Source organism: Pongo abelii, chromosome 10 (assembly GCF_028885655.2).
Source record: "Pongo abelii isolate AG06213 chromosome 10, NHGRI_mPonAbe1-v2.0_pri, whole genome shotgun sequence".
Classification (NCBI taxonomy): domain Eukaryota; kingdom Metazoa; phylum Chordata; class Mammalia; order Primates; family Hominidae; genus Pongo; species Pongo abelii.
Genome location: NC_071995.2, coordinates 2,442,251 through 2,454,791, shown reverse-complemented (window position 1 = coordinate 2,454,791; position 12,541 = coordinate 2,442,251). Strand labels below are relative to the sequence as shown.

At 47.4% G+C, this 12,541-nt stretch overlaps 1 protein-coding gene and 1 long non-coding RNA gene across 23 annotated transcripts in view; one reads left to right on the top strand and one right to left on the bottom strand.

Annotated features, from left to right (window-relative positions):
* The window catches only part of CACNA1C (calcium voltage-gated channel subunit alpha1 C), a 638,552-nt gene that overhangs the window by 286,986 nt on the left and 339,025 nt on the right, over nucleotides 1-12,541 (bottom strand). The gene's annotated exons all lie outside the window — the stretch shown is intronic.
* Nucleotides 1,907-12,220, top strand: LOC129049025 (uncharacterized). Its single transcript, XR_008511778.1, has 3 exons — nucleotides 1,907-2,004; nucleotides 10,209-10,305; nucleotides 12,000-12,220. It is a non-coding gene; the product is annotated as an uncharacterized LOC129049025 (long non-coding RNA).

The following is a 12,541-nucleotide window of genomic DNA, read 5'->3' as shown; positions in this document are numbered from 1 at the left end:
CTGTTCCTCCTGGTTCTTAGCTGCTCTGAACACACAGCCAGCAGCGCCATTTTAGCCCACAGAAGGAGCAGGGCTTCTGTAGTTGTTATTAGTGGTTTTCATTCAACGAAAAATAGAACGGTAACATTCCAGTGTACCCCCCACCTCCAGCCCCTCATCCCCTGATTCTAACAGCTCTTTCACCTGTCTTGTCCCTAAAGGTCCCAGGGCTCTGACTCTGCCTGTGACTGAGCACTTCCAGTCACCCTTCTTTTCCTGTCTATATAAGGCCTGCCTTCATTGCAGCTCTCCACTGCAGGGCTGCTGTGGGCTGCTGAGGCTGCTGCTCTGTCCTTCTTCCCCGGTCGAGTGGTGAGGCTCCTGACACCCCACAAGGCTCAGGAGGTGGGGAGAAGGTAGGCTTTGCTGGGGACAGTTGGAAATACCCAACACATACACGGGCGGAGCAGTTGGGGACATCATGATGGTGAGATTTGTGCTGATCTAGGCCCTTCCTAATAGGCAGAACTGGCCTCTCTGGAGAGTGACGGAGCCTGGTAGTCCTACAGGGGCTGGGCCTCTCATGCTGCAAGGGGAGTAGGGAGAGAAAGATGAGAGAAAAATCCATGTCACAATGGGAGGCAGCCAGGAGAAGGGAGGGACAGGAAAGCCATCCTCACAGCCAGGGTCAGCTCCTGAAACACACACATGCACATGCACACACACACATATACACACACAGGGGAGCCATCCTCACAACTAGAGTCAGCTCCTGGAACACACACACACACGCGTGCACACACACACACACACAGGGGAGCCATCCTCACAGCTAGAGTCAGCTCCTGGAACACACACAAACACATGCACACGCATACACACACACACACACACACAGGGGAGCCATCCTCACAGCTAGAGTCAGCTCCTGGAACACACACATGCATGCACACACACACACACACACAGGGGAGCCATCCTCACAGCTAGAGTCAGCTCCTGGAACACACACACACACATGCACGCGTACACACACACACACAGGGGAGCCATCCTCACAGCTAGAGTCGGCTCCTGGAACACACACACACACGCACGTGCACACACACACACACACAGGGGAGCCATCCTCACAGCTAGAGTTAGCTCCTGGAATACACACACACACATGCACGCGCGTGCGCGCACACACACACACACACACAGGGGAGCCATCCTCACAGCTAGAGTCAGCTCCTGAAACACACACACGCATGCACACACACACATGCGCACACACACAGGGGAGCCATCCTCACAGCTAGAGTCAGCTCCTGGAACACACACACGCATGCACACACACACATGCGCGCACACACACACACACAGGGGAGCCATCCTCACAGCTAGAGTCAGCTCCTGGAACACACACACGCATGCACACACACACATGCGCACACACACACACACACAGGGGAGCCATCCTCACAGCTAGAGTCAGCTCCTGGAACACACACACGCATGCACACACACATGCACAGGGTCCAGATGCTTTTTACTCCAAGCATATTTCTTCCTCATTTACTTTAAATATTTGGTTTTGGCATTCTTTGCACAAAGTAATCCATGGAAATCATGGTCCTTTGAAAACGAAAAGTATATCATGCACCGATTCCTTGCTGGGGTCCACTCATGACAAACTTCCACAACCAGAGCCACAGTGATTCCAGAGAGAAGGGAGGTTGTGGGACACGAAGGGCTTTGTGCCCTTTCCTGCTGTGAATGGGAGGCCAGGGTTGTGTTTCCAAAAATGGGTGGTGGGGCTGCTAAAACGGTGCCCGGCAATGAGCTTGGTGAGGTTGATTCTGCAGTCGCCATAGTCATCACGACTGGCCGAGCCTCGGTGCTGCGGGGAAGGACCCTGTCCCTCTGGCAGATTGGAGTGGGAACAGGATGCATGAGCCCACCATCCAAGGCTGACAGCTAAAAACAACCCACAGTCTGAGAGGACGAAGCTGCCAGCTTGCTGAGGCCTGCGGCTGGCAGGTGAGGATGATTCATTCCCACCCCGATCGAAAATTCTCCTCTGTTTGCATTCCTGTCTCTCTGAGCTGTCCTGCTCATCCATCTCTCCCTTCTGCTAGTTCTCCCTTGTGCTCTCCCGCCCCATTTTCCTCCTAGCCCGACTTCCCTCTCCTCCCTGACCTGAGAGGGACTGTGTATATCACACCTGCATTGCCTCCACCTCCCTTGCTGGGCAGCGGGCCCTGCGTTGGCTCCTCTTTCTTGCATTTGGCACAAGTGCCATGGGAGGCACCAAGGGAGCACAGGTACTTGCCTTGCTAAGGTGAACACTGCAGCTTCAGGGAGGACTATAAGGGGTTTGGGGGGGACTGCGAGGAAGTGGCAGACAGAAAGAGGACCTGCAATCAAGGCACCTAACTTCAAGGGGAACAACACACAAACATCATTTCTAATTTGGTTTTTGCTTCAAGCACAATTGCCAACAAAAATTAAGAAATTATGGTGAGAAACCTAAAATAGGAGTCTCGTTGAAGATTCTACCTGTAGTGACCATCCACTGCTGGTTAATATATCTATCAGCAGAAACTCATCAAGGAGGGCAGACCTAAGGTGATACCTCCATTCTCAACCTTCTGGTCTGACGGTGCCCTTGACTTTATCAGAGCTGAGTAGCCTGAACCTGAAGATACTTCCCAGAGGATGGGTCCCTAGGGATGGTCTAGTTCTACACCTGTCACTTTAGTGGTGAGGAGTCTGAGGCTAATCATCCAGGGGAAGGAGACGATCAGCTGATTAGTGGCAAAACTAGGTCGGAACCCAAACATCCCAATTCAAAGCCCATTGCTTTTACCAGGGTGCTACACCAGGGTGCTTCATCCAAGGAGCGTTTTGACAGTCAGCAGTTATCATGAGGACAAAAGGACAAGTCCAATGTAAGTGTGTATGATCACATGTGCTAACAAGAGTGTAAAAGGAACAGAGCCACGAGCTGAAGACACTAACAGGACAAGAAGAGAAGGATCAGCATAAGTAGGATAAACTAATGTGATTATGAGTGGCACTAGTCAACACACCTGGGATTAGTATTATTGCAACATTGGGCAAAAGAGATGTTGAGGAAGGGGATGTCACGGAGGATGGCAATAGGCTTCTTTCTTGATGTTATGACTGGTGCCCGGGAAATGTTTAGAAATATCAATGCAAGGTTTCAGAAGTAGGAGTCCTTTTCCATGAAAACGAAATATATTTTTTCGGCTATAAGTGTTATATACTAAATTGAAATGAATAAGACTTCACTAGTGAGCAAAAAGAAATGAAATGTGGACAAAACTCTTCACATAAAGTGGCTTGGAGACTTCTGCTTCCAGAAAGATGGAGTAGACACATCTTTCCCTACTAAGTGCAACCAAAATCACTGTACGTTATATATAAAAGAAACATAAAAAGACTCTAAGAGAGGACAGAAGACAGTAGACCAGAAGGGAACCCCAGGACCTGAGGAATGACATAGCAGAGTTCTCTGGATTCCTGGGGAACCCAGAAACATCAAAAGGTACAGACCAAAAAAAATTTTAAAAAGCCCCAATTAGAGCCTCCTCTTGTTAGCCAAAAGCCCAGTAAAGGGGAAGTCTAGCAAGACCCAAACTTTGTAAAACTGTGGTAAAATATACATAACATAAAATTTACTATGTTAGCCATTTTTAAGTGTACCATTCAGTGGCGTTAAGCACATTTACATTGTTGTGCAATTATCACCACCCATCTCCTGAGCTTTTTCATCCTCCCAAACTGAAACTCTGTACTTAATAAATAATAAATCGCCATTATCCCTTCCCTCCAATCCCTGGAAACTACAATTCTACTCTTTGTCTCTATTAATTTGCCTAGTCTGGGTACCTCATATAAGTGGAATCATGTAATATTTGTCCTTTTGTGTCTGGCTTATTTTACTTAGCATAATGTTTTCAAAGTTCATCCATGTTGTAGCATGTGTTGGAAATTCCTGGTTCCCCATCTGTCTTGATGCCACCCCAGCAAAAGAGTTAGGGTGCCTTGTTACAGCCTGATGAGGATGGACGTCGAGGTTCCCCACTTGGCCTTTGCTGGGGGAAGAGTGGGTGAAGCTGCAGTTTTTCTTGTGGTGTTTGGCTGGAGGAGAATAGTTATTGTCTAACATTTTCTGTCTTAATATAAAAATAAGCAAAGGATTTGAATAGACATTTCTCTAAAGAAGATCTACGAATGGCCAATATGCACATGAAAAGATGCTCAACATCACTAGTCATTAGGGAAATGCAAATCAATACCACTGCACACTTATTAGGATGGCTACTATCAAAAGAACATTCCTTCCCACTGGGTCATAATGAAGCTCCCCAGTACCCACATGGTGTCAGTGGAGACGAACTTCCACCCCAACTAGGCAGTAATGAGGTGTGCCTCCCTTTCCCTGCCAAAGTGGTGTCAGAGGAGGCCTAAGGGAGGGCCAGGACATTGACCGTGTGGTGATGAGGCCTCTCCCTCGCTGCGGCGTCAGTGAGGCACTAACGAGGCTCCCCTCTGCCTCCAGCCAGGGTGGTATCAGCAGAGGTCCAGCAGGGAGCCTGAGCCACGCCAGCAGTAACGAGGAGGCCCTGCCTCACTGAGTGTTGATGGGGGCCGAGTGGGAACCTGACTTCCACCCTTACTGGAATAACAAGATGGTGGCATCCCTCCTCCCTGCTGGGTCAGTGGCAAAGGAAAGCAGCTGTAAGGGAAGGCTTCAAATAACATCTGGAGCCGCATAATACCCAGAACATCCAGGTTCCAATTGGAAATCACTCCTCATACCTAGAACAGGAAAGCACCAACTTGAATGAGAAAAGGCACTTGGATGACACCAGCACTGAGATAACCCAGATGTTAGAATTATCTGATGAAAATGTTTAGGTGGCTACTGTAAAATGCTGCAACAAGCAATTACAAGCACGCTTGAAACCGTGGAAACATAAAAAGTCTCAGCAAAGAAACAGAGCCTCAGTAAAAAAATGGAAGACATAAAGAAGGCTAAATGAACATTTTAAAAGTAAAAAGAACAATAAATGAAATTTCAAAACTCAATGAATGGGCTCAATAGCAGAATATAGACAACGAAGGAAAGAATCAATGAAAACTTGAAGGTAGAATAATAGAAATTACCTAATATAAGCAATGGAGAGAAAATAATATTTAAAAAGTGAGCAGAGTTGGGTGGCCTGTGGGATTATAACAAATGCTTTAACATCCATGTCATCAGAGTCCCAGAAGGAGAGAAAGAGGAGGATGGGGCTAAAAAAGTACTCAAAGAAATAATGGCTGAAAATTTCTTAGCAAAAGACATAAACCTACAGATTCAAGAAGTTGAGTGAAGCCCAAATAGGATAAGCCTGAAGAAATCCACACCAAGATACATCACAGTCAAACCCTTGAAAACCAAAGTCAAAGAAAATATCTTGAGAGCAGTGCAAGGGAAATGTCATCTTGCCCAGGGGGAAAATAATTCAAATGACAGCATATTTCTCATCAGAAACCATGAGTATCAGAAAGAGGTAGCATACCATTTTGCAAGTGCCTAATGAAGGAAAGTGTCAACCAAATTATATATCCAGTGCAAATATTCTTCACAAATGAAGGGGAAATAAAGGTATTTTCACAGATGAAGGAAAACTAATAGACTTTGTCACCAACAGACCTATACTAAAAGAATGGCAAAAGGAAGTTCTCTAAGCAGAAAGGAAATGATTTTTTTAAGGAATCTTGGGTTATCAGGGAGTAAGGAAGAACAGAAAGAGCAAGAGTATGGGCAAATGAATAGACTTTCTATCTCCTCTAGAGTTTTCTAAATTTTGACAGTTGAAGCAAAAATCGTAACACATGCATTTCTCATGTGTGTGGAGGAAATACCTAAGGCAATTCTATCATAAATGGGTGAAGATAAAAGCGACACAGACACACTTCATTTGGGCTGGAAAAAAGTAATACCAGTAGACTGATAAATTATGCATATATAATGTAATACTTAGAGTAACCACAAAACAGCTATACAAAGAGATATACTCAAAAACACCAGAGGTAGATAAAAATGGAGCTCTAAAAAATGTTCAACAAATCCACAGAAAACACAAGAAAAGCCATTTATATAACATTCTTGAAATGACAAAATTATAGAGATGGAGAACAAATTAGTAGTTGCCAGGGGTTAGGGATGATGAGGAGGAAGGGTGGGTGTGTCTAAATGTGCACACGGGGAAGATCTCCGTAGTGAACGAACAGTTCTGCATCTGCGGCAGTGGTCAAATGAACCTACATATGATAAAACAACACAGAACTATACACACACATTGTTCCAAAGTCAGTTCCCTGGTTTTGATACTGTGCCATCGTTATGTACACATGGTGTGACTACTGGGGGAAACTGGGTGAAGGGCACTGCCTCTGTGCTACCTTTGAAACTTCCTATGAACCTATAATTATTTAAAAATTTTAAAAAATTTAAAGTGACTTGGATCAGTAGAATGTATCTATAGCCCATCCCTACTCTTTCCAGATATCCCACAGGGAGTAGCTGAGTTATCCTGCAAGGAGCCTAAACTAGCACGCCTGTCAGGTGGGGAACCAGAGGTAGGGAGCTGCCTTAACAGAATAAGTTCCTTATGCAGTTTAGCAGTGTTTATGGAAAGATCTACTATGTCCTGAGCACTGCGCACTGCGCCAGGCAATTTGAGAAGAAGTTAGGAACATGTACTTAGATCCTTCCTGATAATCCCAAAGCTACTCTTCTTCCTGGATACCCTTGGTCCTTCACGCTTAGCTCTTCACAAAGAAAAGCCACAAAAAAAAAATCCAGCCACAAACTTTCGCTGTGTAATCTTTCTATGGGAACTTCCACTGCTTGGTTTCTTCCCACGTGAACAAGCGACCCCCAGAAGCTGACGAGACAAACTATTTGTCTTCATGTGCTTGGCTACTTGATCTTCTGGAACCCAGGGCCCCCCACGCATCCGGCTGGGAGCTGGCCACTTTCTGCCTGGGCACGTGAGGAGAGTCCATGTTAGGAGAGGCGTGCACAGCAAGCCAGCTTCTGAGAGGAAATCGAGTCCTGCCTTCCAACAAATCGTCTGATCATGCAGGATTGTACACGGTTGAATGTCACTGATTTAATCTTGCCTAGAAAATACTGATTATAAGTACACAGGGCACCGCTTCCCATGCAAAATGCCTGCTAAGTGAACCCCTTGTGGCTTGGGTGCGGGGCTCCTAAGAAGAGGGTGGCCTTTATCCTAAGAAAGGAACACATGGAATGTTAGGGTAGACAAGGGGACAAGGGGAAATGTGCTTCACCCAGAAAGATGGGCTAAGGCTGCCCCCAGGAGCACTCTTGGTTACTGTGAGGAAAAGGCCAGGGGCTCATTCCTGAGGAGCATGGGGCTCTGGCCGTGCTGAAGAGCTAAGGACACGGCTTGAGTTTCCCGGGGCACTTCAATTACTATCCTTGCTACAGGCACGGGAGTGGACTAGCGGTGATTCTCAACCTTTTCCACAGTGTGGCACACAGAGAAAGGGACAGTGCTTTTATGGCATCCACAGGGAAATGGATGAAGTGCCCACAACCAGCGGTGACCAGCCTAGGGGATCCTGAGTCCAGGCCCTGCCTGGCTGGACAGAGCCCACAGTGTGCCCTGGTACACAGCAAGGACATTCTGACTACAGGATTTCTGTAGACACTTTCAAGGGTGAGAATCATTAAGTCTTTCCTCCAGGTGGAAACGGGCATCTCTGAGAAAGTCCCTGGGGCCCCAGGGCAGAGCTGTGGTCCATGGACACCAGCAGTTTGTCAACACCACATCTTCATCATCTTGTGGTGGGAAAGGCACCGAGCGTTCCACGCAGCCCCTGAGTGATGCAGCAGACATCTACCTGGGGCTCACTGGGAGATGGTGGGGGCTGGACTGAAGAGATGGAGGAGGGGCTCTGCAGGTTGCACGAGTCATCTTCTCATCTGTTATTTACTGTACTTGTCCTAATCATATAGTGTCAATGCATCTATAAATTATCTTGTCTTGCAGCAGCTGCCAGGAGTGGTAAAAGCTGTCACTTAATCAAAAAAGTTTAATTAAAGAATTTTAAAAAAAGAAAGGAAAGGAAAAGCAGCCTTGGGATGGCAGCTCCGGGCCTTGCAGAGCTGGTGAGAGGTGAGGCCAGTGCAGGAGTCACATGCCTGCAGCTTCCTCCTTGACTTCTAAGCCCTCCTCCCTGGGTCCTCACAGCTCCGTGCTCACTCTTGCCTCCAACGCCATCCCTCTGCAGCCCACCTTGATACAAGAGGGGAAGTCACTCATCCAACGACACAAGCAGCTAGTCAGCTGTGTGGCCAAGACCAGAAGGTCAGTCATAGGAGATGTGTCTTTGGCCTGGAGTAGTATCTGCTTCACCTTGATTTTGGGGCAGGGCAGTGAGACACTAGTTGGAAAAGAATTAAGGGTGTTAAAAGCAGGTTGACCTCCAGGAAATGTTGGGAAGACTGTGGTTGACCCTCATCACTCCAGGCCTACGTCCTAGCCCCCGTCTGTGTGCTGCTGCCTACACACAAAGGTCCCTCTGCCCTGCCCCACAGTGCTATTCTAATGTCCCTAACTCGAAGATCCTCATGATCTGTCTGTCTCTTTCAGCTCTCATCCCTACCCAAGAACAAAAGCAAAACAAAGCAAATAACCTTGCTCATAGCAGAGGGTCAAATGGGTAGGAAAAAAATTAATGGACCTATTATTCCTAAGGTATTATAATTGATATGGCTTAAATCATAACCTAAGGAATAAATCCTTGAAGGGAGCGATGTTCTAGTGCTGGTGGCGGTGGCACAGCAGACCTTCCTGTTGACCCTGAGACCAGACCACCAGGGCTCCCACTGGCACTGGGGGCCTACAAGTCTGGCTCGGAGAATGAAAGCTGAATGGCGATGCATGGTTATTGCTAGTAGATTGTTGCTTATCTCCAGATTACAACAACATCAGTGTGCACTTGAAGATTTATAGGTCAGTTTCACATGTGAAGTCGTCAGAGCCAGTATTAAAATTCTCATTCACAGATAGGACTACTGAGACTCAGAGAGGTTAAAGGCTTTGCTTAGGGTCACACAGCAGCAAGTGGCGAGTGAGGCCTGGGATAGCAAACCGTTTGCTGTTCGCACTCACACCGCCTGCAATGCAACCTCCTGCCTGCCTCTTCCAGCTGGTGGGCTTCTGTTCTCTAGAGCTCCCGGTCAGGTCTGGCCCAGGCCCCTGGAAGCATACGGAGGTGCTCCTTCCAATTGCACCATCCAGCAGAGTCTCCTAGCCAGTCATGTTGCACATGGCGCTCAACTCATTTCATTATCTTCCTCAAACTCCAGGACCAAGAGGAGAAGCTTAACATTAAAGGCCTGGACCATTGCCAGCCAATAAGATAAACAGTCAAAAAGGTCAGGTGCTGCTTGGATAACTGTCTAGCTTTGGTGGAGTCATAGAACCAGACTAGAAATCAAAGTTTTCTCAAGCAGGATGTTCCAGCTTTGCAATAAACACTGCCATCTTATTGAGATACTTGAGATACTATAATTCAGCCTGTATGCATCTTCTCTGCCAAGAGGCATGAACCTACAATACTCATGTATAAAGGAAATTCACCATGTTTAACGAAAGTTTTAAAGAATGAGGTCCTCATCCCATTGTCAGAGGCTCATGCCATATCTAGAGCCTTCTTTAAGTAACAGAAGAGTAGGTGACGCTTTACTCCCTTGCTTCTCATTGTGGATGTGTTCAGAAGTGTACAAAAGGAGAGGACATAGTGTAAAGAACTCCATATGCATATCTAGGTTGCATTATTTTACAACATTCAGTGCTTACTAGCTGCCAGGCACATAATCAGTTAATACTTGCTTTGAAGATCATAACTCACTTATTCCTTATAATGAGCCTATGAACTAAGTATTATGTCCATTTTAAAGAAAGGAAACTGAGGCACAGGGAGGTTAAGTAATTGGCCAAGGAAACAAAGCTATAAGTGGAGGAGCTGGGAATCACACCAGCCAGTCTGGCTCTCGGGTTTGTTCTTGACCATCACTGGTTTGTTCTTGACCATCATGGATGCCCCACCCAGATCTGTGGTTGCTCTCCTGTCTGCTAGCTCTATAACGTTATACTCTGTGACTAAGTTTCCCCATCTGTTCAAAGGGGAGACCTGTCCTACCTACTGACCTCATAGGTTGGTTGATGACGATCAGATGAGGTCGTGGAAGTGTGTCCTTTATCACAAGGGTGTGAAATGAATGTGAGTATAATAATTTTTTTCTTTAAAGGTGCAGCTTAAGTCCTCCCTTGAAACTTAACTGTGGGCACCCTGGCTGCTGCCCAACAGACTCATCCTGCAGCCTCCTCTGTGCGCAGCCTGGCACTGGGCCTGGGCAGGGGGCAGGGGACACAGGTTCCCACCCCTGCCACAGAGGACCAGCACACCAACAAGGACTGGAGACTCAAAAACATACGTGCAGTAGTACCAGAATAATTCTTGCCTCTTCCAGACCCTGAGGTGTCACTAAGAGCCACCCAGTTATTCTGAGAAGGCTGTGGGCAGGAGCTGGGAGAGACTGAAGGGAGGACCAAGCCTTGGGGGGCTTCTAGGCCAAGATGGGGAGGGGGTCTGAGGGCAGTGAAGAGCAGGGGACTTGGGAGAAAAGGCTCAGAGGATGAGGACGGAGGTGCCTGGCATGGGGAGGGCAGGGCAGGAGGGAGATGCAACTGAAGCATCAAGTATATTTGGGGGTGGAAGGAAGCAGTAACAATAGCTGTAGCTGCTGTGCCTCCATCCATGGTTACCAGTCAGCAGATCAGCATTAGAGGTGTACATTGCTGCCCAGGTGTCAGGCACCTGACACCTTGATGGGGCCCCTGAGATTAGGTAGCCTGGTGGCAGGTGGATAAGAGGGAAGAATGCTTCAAGGGAGGCAGCGAGTACTGTGGGTGCACAGAATGGGAGACCCTAAGCCAACTCGAGGTGTTCAGAGAAGATGCCGTGCCAAGCACATTATTTGCATTATCTCGTTCTGTATTCGTAGCAGCCCGGTGTGGGTTTTCATGCTACAGATAAGGTCAGCAAAGCCAAATTTGCTCATACAGCATGGGGATGAAATTCTTCGGTAAAAGGAGCAGGTTCTCAAACCCAGCCTCTGACTCCAATTGCATGCTTTGACCCTAATGAGAACTTGGTAGGTAGATGGAGTCAGTTATGGCTACATAAGCCCCTGCCCCGTAGGCACCACCTGGAGTCCACATCACAATGAGCCATTACTCATTGCTGAGTTCCTCACTCTGCTTTAGCCTTTGCATTCAGAGAGAGGCAATAGGGCACGAAGGAATGACCTGGTTTCTAGAGCTCCACAGGCTGGAGTTGAGTCCTGGTCCACCAGTGATCCATGTTATTTAACTTCCCCAAGCCTCAGTTCTTAGCTGTGTAAAATGGATTTAATATTATCCACCCCATGGTGGTGTAGTGAGGAATAAATGAGATAATGCAAAGTACCAGGCCCTTCACACTGTTGGTGATATAGTTTTAGGAACACAGCCCCTTTGCTTTCACCTCCAGGAAGCGAGATCTTTGAAAACTGGGCACAGCTGTTGTAAGACTCACTGTCTAAATCTTCTAAAAACTTTGCAAGGGGGGATCAAACCCCTGGTGTATACAGGCAGATACACTGGCATTAATATATCCAAAAAGCAAGAGACAGGAAGTCAGAGTTCAGATGCTGAGTTATTAATGATCTGAGGTCATTGTGAGTAGTTCTTTAATAAGATAGAGTAAACCCATGGGGATAATATGGCCAGGAAGCAGGGAAGAAAAGGGTGGGGTCCCTGGCAAGGGTTCCACCCCCAAGCCTGAACCCATGGCCCTAAATGAAAACTTCACATCCCTGTTTTCCTGCCCAAATGTTCCCTTTTGGCTCACCACACTCCCATAAAAACCCCAAGCTCCGCTGGCAGAGGAGCAGAGCAGCGTGGCAGAGAAGGAGAGAAGAGAAGAGGTGTCTGAACATTGAGAGAAGAGGCAGCTGGACATCAGAGACTATGGTCAGAGAGGAGTTCAGCTGGGGATGGTTGGACAGGAGTTTGGCTGAGGATGGCTGAACTCCAGAGGAAGATTATCTTCCCACTCCATCCCCTTTCCAGCTCCCCATCCCGCTGAAAGCTATTTCCACCACTCAATAAAATCTCTGCATTCACCATCCTTCACATCTGTGTGACCTGATTCTTCCTAGATCCCAGACAAGAACCCAGGCACCAAGAGGGCAGGGTGTAAAAGGCTGTCGCCCTGATCCTCCACTGACCTGGTTTAACATTTAGTCATCCACGGATGGAAAATACTAAAGGAGCACTGTTTGTAACACACACCCTCTGGGGCTCTAGAGGTCACAGGCGACCACTAGACATTGTTGTGTGCAGGTATGGGGTTCATTCCTGCCAGAGCCCAAGAGCACTTGCCCTGCCTCCTGCACCCACTCACCTGCATGCTC